The following is a 12,270-nucleotide window of genomic DNA, read 5'->3' on the forward strand; positions in this document are numbered from 1 at the left end:
CTGGGCAGAGTTGTTGGTGCTGAGACACCCTCTGTCTCAGCCTACACAGTCTCTCTAGGTCCATTGCTCCCTGCTTCTGAGGGCACTTGGGACTGAGCAAGGCCATCATCGCTCCAGGCCCACACCACCTGTCCCTCCGGCAGCCTCTGAGACTGTGTTTCACCTCAAGGTACAGACTGGCAGTAAGCTATCTGGCCCTTTGTGCCAGGCCCCAGAGATCCGCTCTCCCTCTATAACCCCAAAGGGTATCCCTTTGGAGTCTCAGATCTCTGCAGGTTTCCCTGAAAGCAGTCAGTCCTCCTCAGTGGGGTTCATTAGCAAGTACAAGTGCGATTTCAAAGCTATCTGTGTGTCATCTCCTTGAATTTCACTCATTCTTCACCACAACCCTGTAACTTAGGCCTTATCCCAAACCTACAGGTAAGGAAACTGAAGCTCAGCAAGTTCAGGTAAGTTGTCAGAGATCACACAGCCGGTGAGCCAGCGCCGCGATGCTCTCAATCTTACATTTCTGTATCTTCTAATAACTCTTCTCATTCGTTTAAAAAGACAGAAAAATTGAGACACTAAGAGTTTAGGTGGTTTATTTTGGGGCACGCAATCCCATGTTCCTCTAGTTAAACATTTTTAAAAAATCATAGGATTTAAGCTCATAAGCACATAAAATTTAAGTGAGACATCACCATAGTAGTGGTAAGAATTTTAATGCAGCCAGACTTGTCAAGAGAAGACGGACTTATCAAAAGGACCAAAATGCACGACTTAAAAAAAAAAATTTATTACTATTTAGCAGATGTCTTCCTAGTAGTTTCCATGGGCAAAATTCTGTGTTCGGTGCTCGAGAGATAAGAAGGAGACGGCACCCCTGTCTTCCCAGAGCCTATCAGCAATGGAAGACCCCCAGGTATACAAATAGATCGGGGAAGTGAATGAAGCCAGGCAGGAGGAATGCTGAGAGTGGCACAGTGTAGGCTGAGCGTGGACACAGCCAGCTTCAAGTTTCCAAACCAGAGTGTAGGAGCGTGGGTATCAAGGCAAACAGTGTGGGTGACCCCGCCTTTCTCCTCCTCCCAGAGGATGAGAATGCTGGAAGCTCAGCTGTTGCAGAATGTAAACCATACGATTGCCCAGAGTTACTGACTTGCCTAAAGCCATAAAAAAAAAAAAAAATTTATGAGTTATTTTTCACTTCTTTTTCTGCCAGGATCAAGTATCAGCATTGTTATATTCAGAAACACACCACTTTTAACACACTGAAGAAGAGCTGGCCCAACCCCGGGTAGGCATAAAACAGTTGTCAGAGGCAGGAAGTCTCCCAGACTCCAGCCCCGAGCTACAGCAGAGTAAATTTGAGACATTCAACAGATTTCTAATGCACTGAGATGCCTGAACTAGCCTTCATATTTACTAGTAAAGAGACAAAGAATGTTGTTTTGACAGAGCCAAAAAGAGATTTCAGGCAGATTTGGAATACTCACTCAGATGAGTTTTTCTAAACTCATCTAAAAATCTAAAAATTTTTAAAATCACTGCTCAGAATCTTAAAACTACTGCAAAGATTTCTCCTCCATCCCTGAGCTCCGTTAGGTCCCTGACGGGGCTTGATACTACTAGAACCAATCCTTATACTCCATCTGCCCCCCACCATTTGTTGAATTCTTTACCAAAGAGAAAAAAATGTCAAGAGACTCCAGTTGCTTGGGTTTTAGATTTTGACGGACTCCTACCCCATCGGGGGCCAAGATCTCCATTTTCTTTGTCTTTGACTTTTCAGGAGACCCAGAGAATGAAATCCAATACTTTTGTCTGCATCTGCTGCTAAAAGCCTTTTTTCCCTGGCCATGCCACAGCTCCCCCGAGGCTCATTAAGCACATTTACATTTGGCTCTTAAAATCCTAAATAGCCCATTTCACGCCTAGCAATGGTGTATTGATGAAAGAAGCACTCAGTGATGGCCTGTAGGATGAGAGGGAGGACTCTTCTGGACTCTAGATAGCTCCCACAGAGGATTTGTACATGCTGCTAAGGACTTAAACAGAATCACGCGAGCAAGAGACTACTGTCAGGAAGACACATGCACACAGACTCCATCGTTACATACTGTCAAGTACACCCGTTCGCGTGCACACAAAATGGCAAGGGCCTAACATTTAGTGGAAATGCACAGAGATGTTTAAAGGCGAGCGAGGGGGAGAGGAGGAGAGTGAAAACGAAGCACAGGGAGAGGGGGGGAAAGTAGAGAAAACAGGAAGGAGTATGTGTAGGAGGAGAACATGCCTTGGATTTTAGTGTAAATCTTCCCCTCAGAGTTGTAAGGATAAAAATGAGGAAATAGGGTAAGGGAACTAGTAGAGGCATGTGAATCCTGTTTCCACCGGATGGTGGTGAGCGAGAATGCCTGGAACATGGAAGGCAAGGAAGGGTCCAGAGGGTTCAAATCACCGTGAGATTCAGGAAGAGACACCTGGGAAAGAACAGGAGCCCCAACGGTTGGATCTTGACAATCTTTCCACTTCCACCTACACTTAATGCCCCAAAGTGATATTTTTTTCTGTGACTTCATACCCCCCCGCAGGGGACTCAGCACACAACAGAAAGTGACCCATTGCTCCTCCTAGCTTCCTCAAGAGACATTCAACTCCACACAGTTTCCTCAAGGATAAGCAAGAATCAATTCTCCATGGTGGGGGCTTAAGATAGAAATGAGATCTTTCCTTTTTCTTCGTATACTTTTTTTGTATTGTTTTTAAAATAAAAGTAATAGACCTATAAGAGTACATTTCAAAATCAGTAGGGGTTGCCTGCACATTTGCAGATAATTTACATTTCGGTTTTCTTCATTATATTTTTTCTGTACGACCAAACTATCAATAAAAATGTTTTCATGGGTACAGTAGAGGAACAGGGCCGTCCACTGTCTCACCCGTACCTCCCTCTGCTATGCATGTAAGCTGATTATAATTTTACATCAGTTGAACTTCCTATTACAGAATAGATATGTTCCCAAAGACAAATGCATAAATCAACCTTTTGCCAACTGAACCTTATTTTCAATGTGCCGAGAGCATTTGCTATTTACAGAAACATTTCATGAAATCCTCCTATAAAAGTGAATAATCTACCTTTCTGTACATAAAGCTGCAGTTGGTGCCACTGTTAAAATGGAGTCGACGTGTGCAGCGTAGAGAATCGATTATGAGGGCAGGTTCTGGAGTCAGACCACCTGGGTGGGAATCCCAGGCTTGTCACCTCCTCCGTATATGTGCCCCAGTAAGCTATTTAACTTCCTTGCCTTCCCATCTGTAGAAGGGACTCAACTATTCATCTATAGAGTATCAGCAACTTTTTCCTGATGTCTAAGTGAGGATTAAAAGACATGATCTACTTAAATCACTTATGAGACTGCACGTAGTAAACAATCAGTGTGACCTATTATCCCTCGTGTTATTTCTAGGACTTTTATTGTTCTGGTCATGCTGTTACTAATATAGCCCCTGGGAAGGCAGTGAAGCAGTCTATCTTCTTCCTCCACCTAGATGGAGAGCCCATGAGGGGCAAGACTGGTCTCATTCCAGGCTCTATGCTAGCTCTAGGGCTAGGATGGAGGCACAAGGACGTTCGAAAATGACTATGGGAAATCTTAATTAGTTGTAGCCACCATGTAACTAACGCATGGGGCCTAGCAGCGCGCCTGGACGGAGTAGGGGCCCAACAAAAGCGAGCAAGTGAATGAACGAATGAATGCACATAAATATGGGGCACCCCCTAGAGATCCTAAAAGGTAATATGTCGTATTTTCCTTTCATTAAACCCTAATCTTATTTTTCCTAACAAGGCCTTTAGGAAATCTAGGGCCGTCAAAGCTTCAGCTAAGTGAGGAAAGGCAAGAGTGTAATTAGCAAGCCAAAAACAGATGATGTTTTCAGTAAGGTTTATGTCTTGTTAAAAGGAAACAATTTGTACGATCCTCACTAAACACACCTCATCTATCACTCTTCCCAGCCCCACTCTCCCCAGGGCTCTCAGCGAGGCTCGCCCTCTACAGTTCTCCACGGGTAGCCAACACGCTTTAAATGTTTGCCAACTGACAGTGAAGCCTGGACTTTGAAATTGGCCTCCCCCCATGACATCTACTGCCAAGGGGTGGCCCCAGCCAAAGCATGTATTTTATAAGATGTGCCCCCCAAATCCAGTGATTCCCACATCAATAAAGTCTTGGGCTGCCAAGGCCACAGTTTCCACATTAGTTGAAATTATCAAGGTTAAGCCAGGCCCTTGATGTTGCTTTTATTGACCTGATTATTTTGTGCACATGGTGCCTGAGTGTAAATTGTTGAGACTGTTAGCTATAACTCTCCTTAAGGTGTATTCTTCAGGCAGCCAGTGTTGGAAACAGTGGGGCTCCTTAGAAGTGGGGCTTGAGAGGGTGGGGAGCAGACCTTGAGAGGGGAGAACCAGGCGTGGTCAGCTCTGCCCCCCCAGGGAGCGCACCAAGGGAGGCAAATCCATCCCCTTCTCCATTTTACAGAGGAGACTAAAACACCATAGGGGGGTAGGGGAGATCTCTTCTCCAAGGACAGCTGACGGCATGCAACCATGACGGCATGCAGATCTCACCCCGACCTGTGCCCCCTCTTACTTTCCTCAGCTCCATGTCGGAGTATTATTACCCGGAAGAAACCAGGAGGAGCTGAGAGGAGAGCTAAGAGGAGGACACTTCCAGGGTCACTTATACTCAGCTGGGCTTTGACAAGATTAATTTGTACCTGTGTTACCAGTGGGAGCCAATATTTATCGAGCAGCCACCACACGCAACACTCAGTGCTAGGTGAGATGGTAGGCAGTCCGGTCCCCGTCTTCAAGGGCCTTAAGAAACGGTCTCTGGTTCGGAGGCAAACACACGGAGACGATCACGTTTCGCGTTGATCACAATCTACTTATGGCCTCTTTTCAAGGTTACCTCACTTCATCTTCAGAGCATTCCCAGCAGAGGAGAACACGGAGTCTCCGAGAGATGAAGGCGCTTGCTGCCACATAACGAGTTAGTCAAGTGACCGTTTTTCAACTTAAAATCTCTGACCTTGGAGCCTATACACTTCTAACCTGGATTAGCTTCCTAGAGCTGCCATGACAAGTACCACAAACTAGGTGGCTTAAACTATAGAAATGTATTCTTTCAAGTTCTAACTTCTAGTGCAAAACCCTGGTGGCAGCCCTTCCAAGGGCTGTGAGGAAGAATCCGTTCTCTGCCTCTCTTGTAGCTTCTGGTGACAGCAGACAACCTTTGGTCTTTCTTGGCTTATAGCTAGATTACTCCAACCTCTGGCTCTGTCTTCACATAGTTTTCTCTCAGTGCATCTGTGTTCAAATTTTCTCTCTTGGCTAAGGACACGAGTCATATTGGAGTAGGCCCAGCCTAATGATTTCATCTTACGCTGATTAAATCTGCAAAGACCCTATTTCCAAAAAAGATCCCATTTGTCAATACTGAAGGTTAGAACTTCAACACATCTTTTTTTAGTGGGACACAACTCAGCCCTCAACCACCACTACACCATGTGCTTCCCATAATCCAAATTTTGGAAAATATCTCCCATCAAACCCTTTCAAGGAGATATTTTTGTACTCCTTGCATATTCTTTTTTATTTAACAAACATGAGATCCCATCCCATCATTTACATCAGCAACTAAACAATTTATATTATATGTATTATATAATATATAATATATAATATATATATATATATATATATATATATATATATATATACAATCTCCTCTCTGACCCAGGACAGTAGGATCCAGACCTCTGAATCTAGTAGTAATTATTTATTTTAAATTATCTATATAGTCCTGAGCTTCCTTTTGCACCTAGTTAACTTTCTAAAGCAGATTTAGTGCAAAGCTACTATAGGATATCTAGAAGCAAATCATATAGAGAATTCTAGAGTAGCCCACAAGAAAAGATTCTGGTGGGTCCACTCACAACACTTTATAGGTGATTAATACGAGGCATAGAGCCTAAGCCCTGTCCGAAGTCATGTGGCTCATTACGGTAGCAGGTTGACTGGCCTGCAGCCCGAATCTCTTTTCGGAACTCCTAGGGCTGCTGGTCACCTGTCCGTTCCAGACGTGCCCAGAGATGCTCCTGGTACCTTGCACTGTTTCAGAACTCCAAAGAGGTGGGTATATGCACCCAGGGGCACATTCACGTCCCGGGATAAGCAGGCTCCTAGGCCTCGTGCTTTCTGAAATCTCTCCTTTGACTGGTGAAGCTGAGCCACATCGGTCTGGGTAGCTCGAATATTCTAAGCGCCAATGTTTCGATGTCAGTCCCAGGAGCCCACTTTCACTCTAGAAGCCTCCTCGATAAATGACACCTCAACAGCACTTCCTTTCTTCATTCCTTTCAGTTTGACAATTCAGATATGAAAACATTTGCCAAAGTGTAAAGTAAAAGACTCCAACGAGAAAAATTACACAGGCTCACCTTGGAGACTAGGATTCTCTCCAGTTAGGCCCAGTTGGCAGTGTCTGATCAGGAGGCTGAGGGGTGGAGACCCTCGGTGACCATCACACTGAGATTTCCCGGGCCAGGGCAGCAGGGAGGAGAAGCATGTTCTCTCCAAGACTCTCCAGAAAAAGCAGGGTGTGGCCTGGAGCAATTTCATTGTCCAGCTTTATGAATAATTCTCTTTCCCAAGTGGCCTTTCCACCAAGGGCTTGTTTAAAGAAATCAATAATGCAAAGCCCTAGTGTGCAACACCACGTGACCCTAGTTAATGGTCACTTGATGGATTAATTTAGATAAAAACGTCTATCTCTATGGTTCTCTTTGGAGAAGCAAAATCCCAGTCCCGTCGTACCTCATATTCAGAATTCTGTCCTTGTAGGGGTCAGGATGGCGGATATATTTATGCTCAGTAGTAAACTGGGATAGGAGATATGAGGAGGATCAAGCAACTGGGGTCTCACAGGTCTTGATCCGACACTCAGCCTGGTAATGCTCCTCCTCTGCCACCTGAAGAGTGAGCAATCTACTCCGGGGTGGACAGGATGTAGGAGAGTAGCTTTGGGTCGCTCTCCTGATGGAAAGTCCCTCCCAGTCCTTCTCCTCCTGAAGAACACCTGCTCGCCCCTGATGCTTGGTCTCCCGAGGCCCCCCAAATGCTCCCACGGCTTGCAAATGACTCTTCCAGTACTTGTGGGTCATCTCTTCCCAGCGAGTGAGGTGGGGAGCCTGTTAGGAAGCGGGGGGCTGAGTGGGTAAAGGGCAGCGAGGGGGAGTAAAGGAAGCAACATGCACTGTGCAGAGGGGGGTCTAGAGTGAGAAAGCAGAGCAACCTCGGTGCGAGGGGCTGACACAGGATTAAGAACAGAGTTGCAATGAGAGGTTGAGGGCCAGGTCACTGGAGAACCCTAAAAGGCAGAAAAGAGCATCTTCTGGGGAAGCAAAGCTGAGGGTCTAGGAGATCCTGTAAGCAGGCGGTGCAGGAGCAGCCCAGTCCCGGTGCATCAGAGTAAGATACTCTTGGGAGGGTTGGACAGGGACTTGGGGGGGCGGGGGGGTGTTGGCCAAGAGGTGAAGATTGAAAGCACAGCAGGTGCAAGAACTTTTTCCCACAGCACCCTATTTTTCTCCACCTCTTGACATGACGGGGTGGGCCTTCTCAGCTCTGTGTCGGGGGCCCAACCCACAAAGTCTGACATGAACTAGCACCGACAGGATTTCCCCTGGGAGGCCTTCCCTACGCACCGCCCCCCACACTGGCCAGCGCCCCAAGTGTCAGAGCTCCCCTCTGACAGCGTAGTCCCAAAGGGTGCTCACTGCTCTGCCCTGGGCCCTGTCGCAGGGATTAGGAGAGCCGCTGTCTGCCCCTTCCCCGGGCAATGGGGGAACTGATGCCAGGACCTCCCCTCCGGCCCCTGTCCCCAGGACATGCACACCTAGTCCTAGCTCTGCTCCTGGCAGCCACTCGAATCCCTGCTCACCCTATTTGTTCTTCCAGGTGGAGGCCCACCATCAGGCCAGAGGCCCCTGGGATGCCCCTGAGTTATCTTCTGGAGCTCCCGTGACCACAGGGCCTCACTCCTTTAAAGAGATGGACGGCAAGGACATAGGTCTAGAAACCTGTGAGGGGCCTTGTCTCCCGGTCTCCTCCTCAGTCCCTACCGTCACACAGCCCCACCCCAGGGTCCCGCCAGGGCCCAGCTCAGGGCCTTCTTGCCAAGTGGGTGCTTCCAATAGCACCATAGATGCTCTTTCCCCAGGAGGTCTTCCCTAGGCCCCCCTGCCCCTCAGCCTCAGAGGGTTCTCCTACTCTACACCACTGTACCCCATCCCCCCCCATCTCTTTCCATCATGACTGCAATGGAAAGAACCAGACATGGAACCAGTCATGCATCCGGATCCTCCACTAGAAGGCCAGCTTCGTGTCTGTTTTGCCCATCTTCCTAGTCCCATCTAACGCCTGGCTCATTTTATTAGGTACTTTTTTTTTTTTAATTGAACCAAAGTTTCTCAATTTTTTTCCCAGAGGGTCAGCACCAGATTCACAGTCTTACAGTTCATGACTTCCAATAAATGGCATCGTCCCCAGAGCGGGTTATCCACTTCTCAGCTTTTAGCAGAAGGAAAGGTCAACAGACACCTGGACGCGGAACGTGCCCATGGCCTTGCCATGCGTGGACCCCGTGCCAGCTCTGCACGTTAGCATTAGCCTCCTAGCACCTGGCCTGGGGACTTACAACGTGCCCTCCCCCTCCCCCCAAATCACTCCTATTCACTCTGTTATGTTCGGGTTTGTTCTGCACCGAGCATTTACGCTTCAGTTGTGTACGTGTCCAGAAATAACCGAGGCTCTGGGGCATGTCCATCATTTCTATTTCACTGATTTCCTTTGAACAAGACAAACCTTTGCATGTCGTTCTTGATTCTAGCCCATAACGTCCCAGTGTTTTCTGTGACATTGGATTTGGTTCCAGTGTTAAAAACTCCAGGTTGACTGGACTTATTCCTTCATAATCTGTATAGAATCTGAGCTCGTAAATATAGTTCTCGGACATCTCCCTGTTGTTTTCTTCAGTAAATTCCTGAACACCTCCCTCCCCACCGTGCATCCTGTGCCATCCTGACGGGCTTCCTAATGTCTAGCTAACAGGACTTTCTCCTCCTCCTGCTCAAATTTCACTGGCAGGTCCTTCTTCATCAGACCGGTACCTTGCTGCCTTTTTACTTTACTCTTCCCTCTTCTTGGTGTTCTGGTGCGTGCCCAGCCTGTTGTCATTCTGCTCTTGTGAGCTGCAGTCGAGAAAGCTCAGCCGTTGACAGTGTCTCGGGGGCCTAGCTGACGCCTTTCCAGGTTTTCTCTTCTCTTTCAAGACAAGGGTCACTACCATAGAAGGACAAGTGAAAATGGCATCTATGTTCAGGGGTTCTGGAGATTTCTGATCCTGATTTTTGCAGAAAAGGGAGAGATTTGGGGAAGGAGAAGTACAAGGCAGGCCGTGCTGGTGGAGCCCACCAGCAGAGAGAAGATGGGGCCGTGGAGTCTCTAGGGCTCTACCTCACATCCCAGAGCCTGCGAAGGAAAAGTGATAACGAAAAGAATCCACACTTACTAAAGACCCACCACAAGCCAAACACAGCTTTAAATACTTTCATTCATTAACGTGTTTAGTGCAAATCATGGGAGACAGTGCAGTTTTCTGTTTAACCATTGCAGGCCCTGCATGCACCATCTCCCATCCTGTTAGACCAGTAACGGGAGTCCTAAAACCTACCTGCTGTTAGTCCTCTCCGTTGCTCCGTATGCAGCGAGGGCGAGTTCTCACAGAGGAATCCAGGTTCACCCCCTGAGAGGGATAAGCCAAGCTGATTCTCAGAACCCCCGGGATACAGAGTTGAATATCATTCATCTTTCTTCTCCATGTTGTGTTCTTCTAATCACCAAAATATTGAATACTTTTCATCCCTCCTACGTCCTTCAATGGTTTTTTTTCTTTCTGGTGTCCTGCCTGGCTAAAACTTCCTGCCTGTCCAGAAAGGTCGCTTCCACGCAGCCAGGTTTCAGAGCAGCTCTCTTCCTGGTGTTTGATTTTACATTCGAGCAGGGGATGGACATGCCTCAATAGCACAAGAACGTCCAGACCCTGAACCCACAGAGATGTAGAGCCAACACAATTTCTCATGCCCCAGAATATCACTTTTCCCATTGACCCCCTGGGATAAGCTATATAGATGTTAAGATGTAGCAAGAAGGAAGGAAGGAAAGAAAGAGAAGAGGGAGGGAGGGAGGGTGGGAAGGAAACATTCAAGAGTTAAAAATCATACTTCTTCTACCTCTCCAAGAGAAATGTCTCAACTTAGTTCTCCACTCAACAAAGGCAGTTCTCAAAAATAAATAAAATAAAATAAATAAAATATAAAATAAAATATAAAATAAAATAAATAAAATAAAATAAAATAAAATAAAATAAAATAAAAAATAAATACAAAATTAAAAAGGCAGTTCTCCAGACACAGGTGTAGCTCACTGCCACGTTCCCAAACCACTTCTTGGTTATTATTTTTTACTAATTCCTTCCTTTAGGTTTACTCAACTAGACACATCTCTAGTCAAGGGTGCTCTGGAGGCTCTGCTGATTTCCACCTGCTATTCCTTTCCTCAGGGGTTCCTAGAGGGAGGGCGGAGGAGGCCACTGCATGCTCCTGAGAGGGGAAACGGTGCATGGGCGCTCCCTGCTTCCACACTACCTCAGTCACCACTGCTCCTTTGCTTTTCCCACTGCAGAGCAGGGTTATGTTTAATAGCTAATTCATTCAGCAAACATTAGGTACGAAGATACTTTGTGCCGGACCGTACCTAGGTGCTGGATAGAAGAATGAATATTGCAGGCAAATAAGGGCATGGACAAATGAACCTAGAGCTTAAAGAATTTAGCTGAAGAAGAACACCATAGGTAAGCAACATTTTTTAAAAACTCTGAAGGACCTAACGTAGAACCTAAACACTTTAGCTCCCCAATGAATATTTTTTCATTGAATAAATGAATAAGTGAACCATAACTGTGGAGGCATAACTCTCATCAGCCTCCTAATGATCCTCCCACCTACCTGGTAAGAACAGCGACGATGTTGCTTACCCTAGGAGGCCTAATGTGACTCACACGGAGGGGTTTCTAGATACATCTTATGTTCGCAGGTCTTCTTCTCTGTCAGGGAAACACCAGGTCAAAGCCCAGTAATGGGTTTTCCTGCTTCAATCTGTTGAGACCCTGATCTGTACTACGATCCACACCTGATTGTGTCATTTCCTGTTCAACATCACCATTACTTTGTCCTGTGTCCCACATCATCCCCACCAACTCCGTATCAGTCAGGGTAGAGCCCTCAACAAGGCTCAGCAAGGCTGGGGGTGGGAGGGTCTGTGGGAGGGAGCTGCTAAATGCCCCTTACATGTCATTTCCTGCCTCCCTCATGATCCAGCCAACACTTCCCAACAATTAATAGTTCTGAGAGGAAAAAATAGTGTTCTCGCTTCTCTCTGTGTCTTTACACTGCCTGTTTCCTTTCTCTCCTGGGTAAAACCCACTGGTCCTTGAGGATTCAACTTAAGCATCATCCCATTCAGGAAGCTTTTCTAGAAAAACCCAGACTGACTTGAACGCCTCTTCACAGGCTCCCACAGCTTCCTGTGCACACGGTGCTCTGAGATCGTCAGCACTTTAGAAACTATCTCCCCAAATACACTCGCTGCTGAAGGGCCTCAACGGGGTCGTCTTCTTCACTGGATTTTTCATGTCATTTTAGTGACTGGAACACATTGGGGGTAGGTCTCCACACACACACACACACACACACACACACACACACACACACGTATGTAGAGGAAGATAATAGAAAAGAAATGTAAAAGGGAAAAGCACCTGGCTCTGGAATCTTTGCCTCCCAGAGGTAGCTCGGAGGCATGCAGGAAATTGCCAATGTTGACGGAGTTCTTGCTCCAAAGACTGGAAAGAAGCCAAAGGAATAGAATACTCTGGCACTCAAAGATCTTGCAGGCTAAGAAAGGGAAAGTCGGACATTTAAAAAAAAAAAAAAAAAAAAAGATAAACCTTGGAGAATCTCAGGGATGAAGAAGTACAAAGTAACAATATGCAAATTGCATTATTATTTTGTTACTGGACTTTTAGAAGATATCCAGTGATACACCCGTTGGCATTATTCCCTTGTTGTGGGGAATGAGGAGCTATAGGAAATACAGGC

The 12,270-nt window shown here is 46.5% G+C and overlaps 1 long non-coding RNA gene across 1 annotated transcript in view; it reads right to left on the reverse strand.

Moving 5' to 3' along the window:
- Positions 1 to 658: 658 nt before the first annotated feature.
- The window catches only part of LOC111091197, a 40,915-nt gene continuing 29,303 nt past the window's right edge, over positions 659 to 12,270 (reverse strand). Inside the window, exons 2-3 of the long non-coding RNA XR_005373841.1 lie at positions 11,931 to 12,066; positions 659 to 1,145 (exon numbers count right to left, since the gene is read on the reverse strand). This is a non-coding gene — a long non-coding RNA (uncharacterized LOC111091197). The remainder of the gene's footprint in view (positions 1,146 to 11,930; positions 12,067 to 12,270) is intronic.

Source organism: Canis lupus, chromosome 19 (assembly GCF_011100685.1).
Source record: "Canis lupus familiaris isolate Mischka breed German Shepherd chromosome 19, alternate assembly UU_Cfam_GSD_1.0, whole genome shotgun sequence".
NCBI lineage: Eukaryota > Metazoa > Chordata > Mammalia > Carnivora > Canidae > Canis > Canis lupus.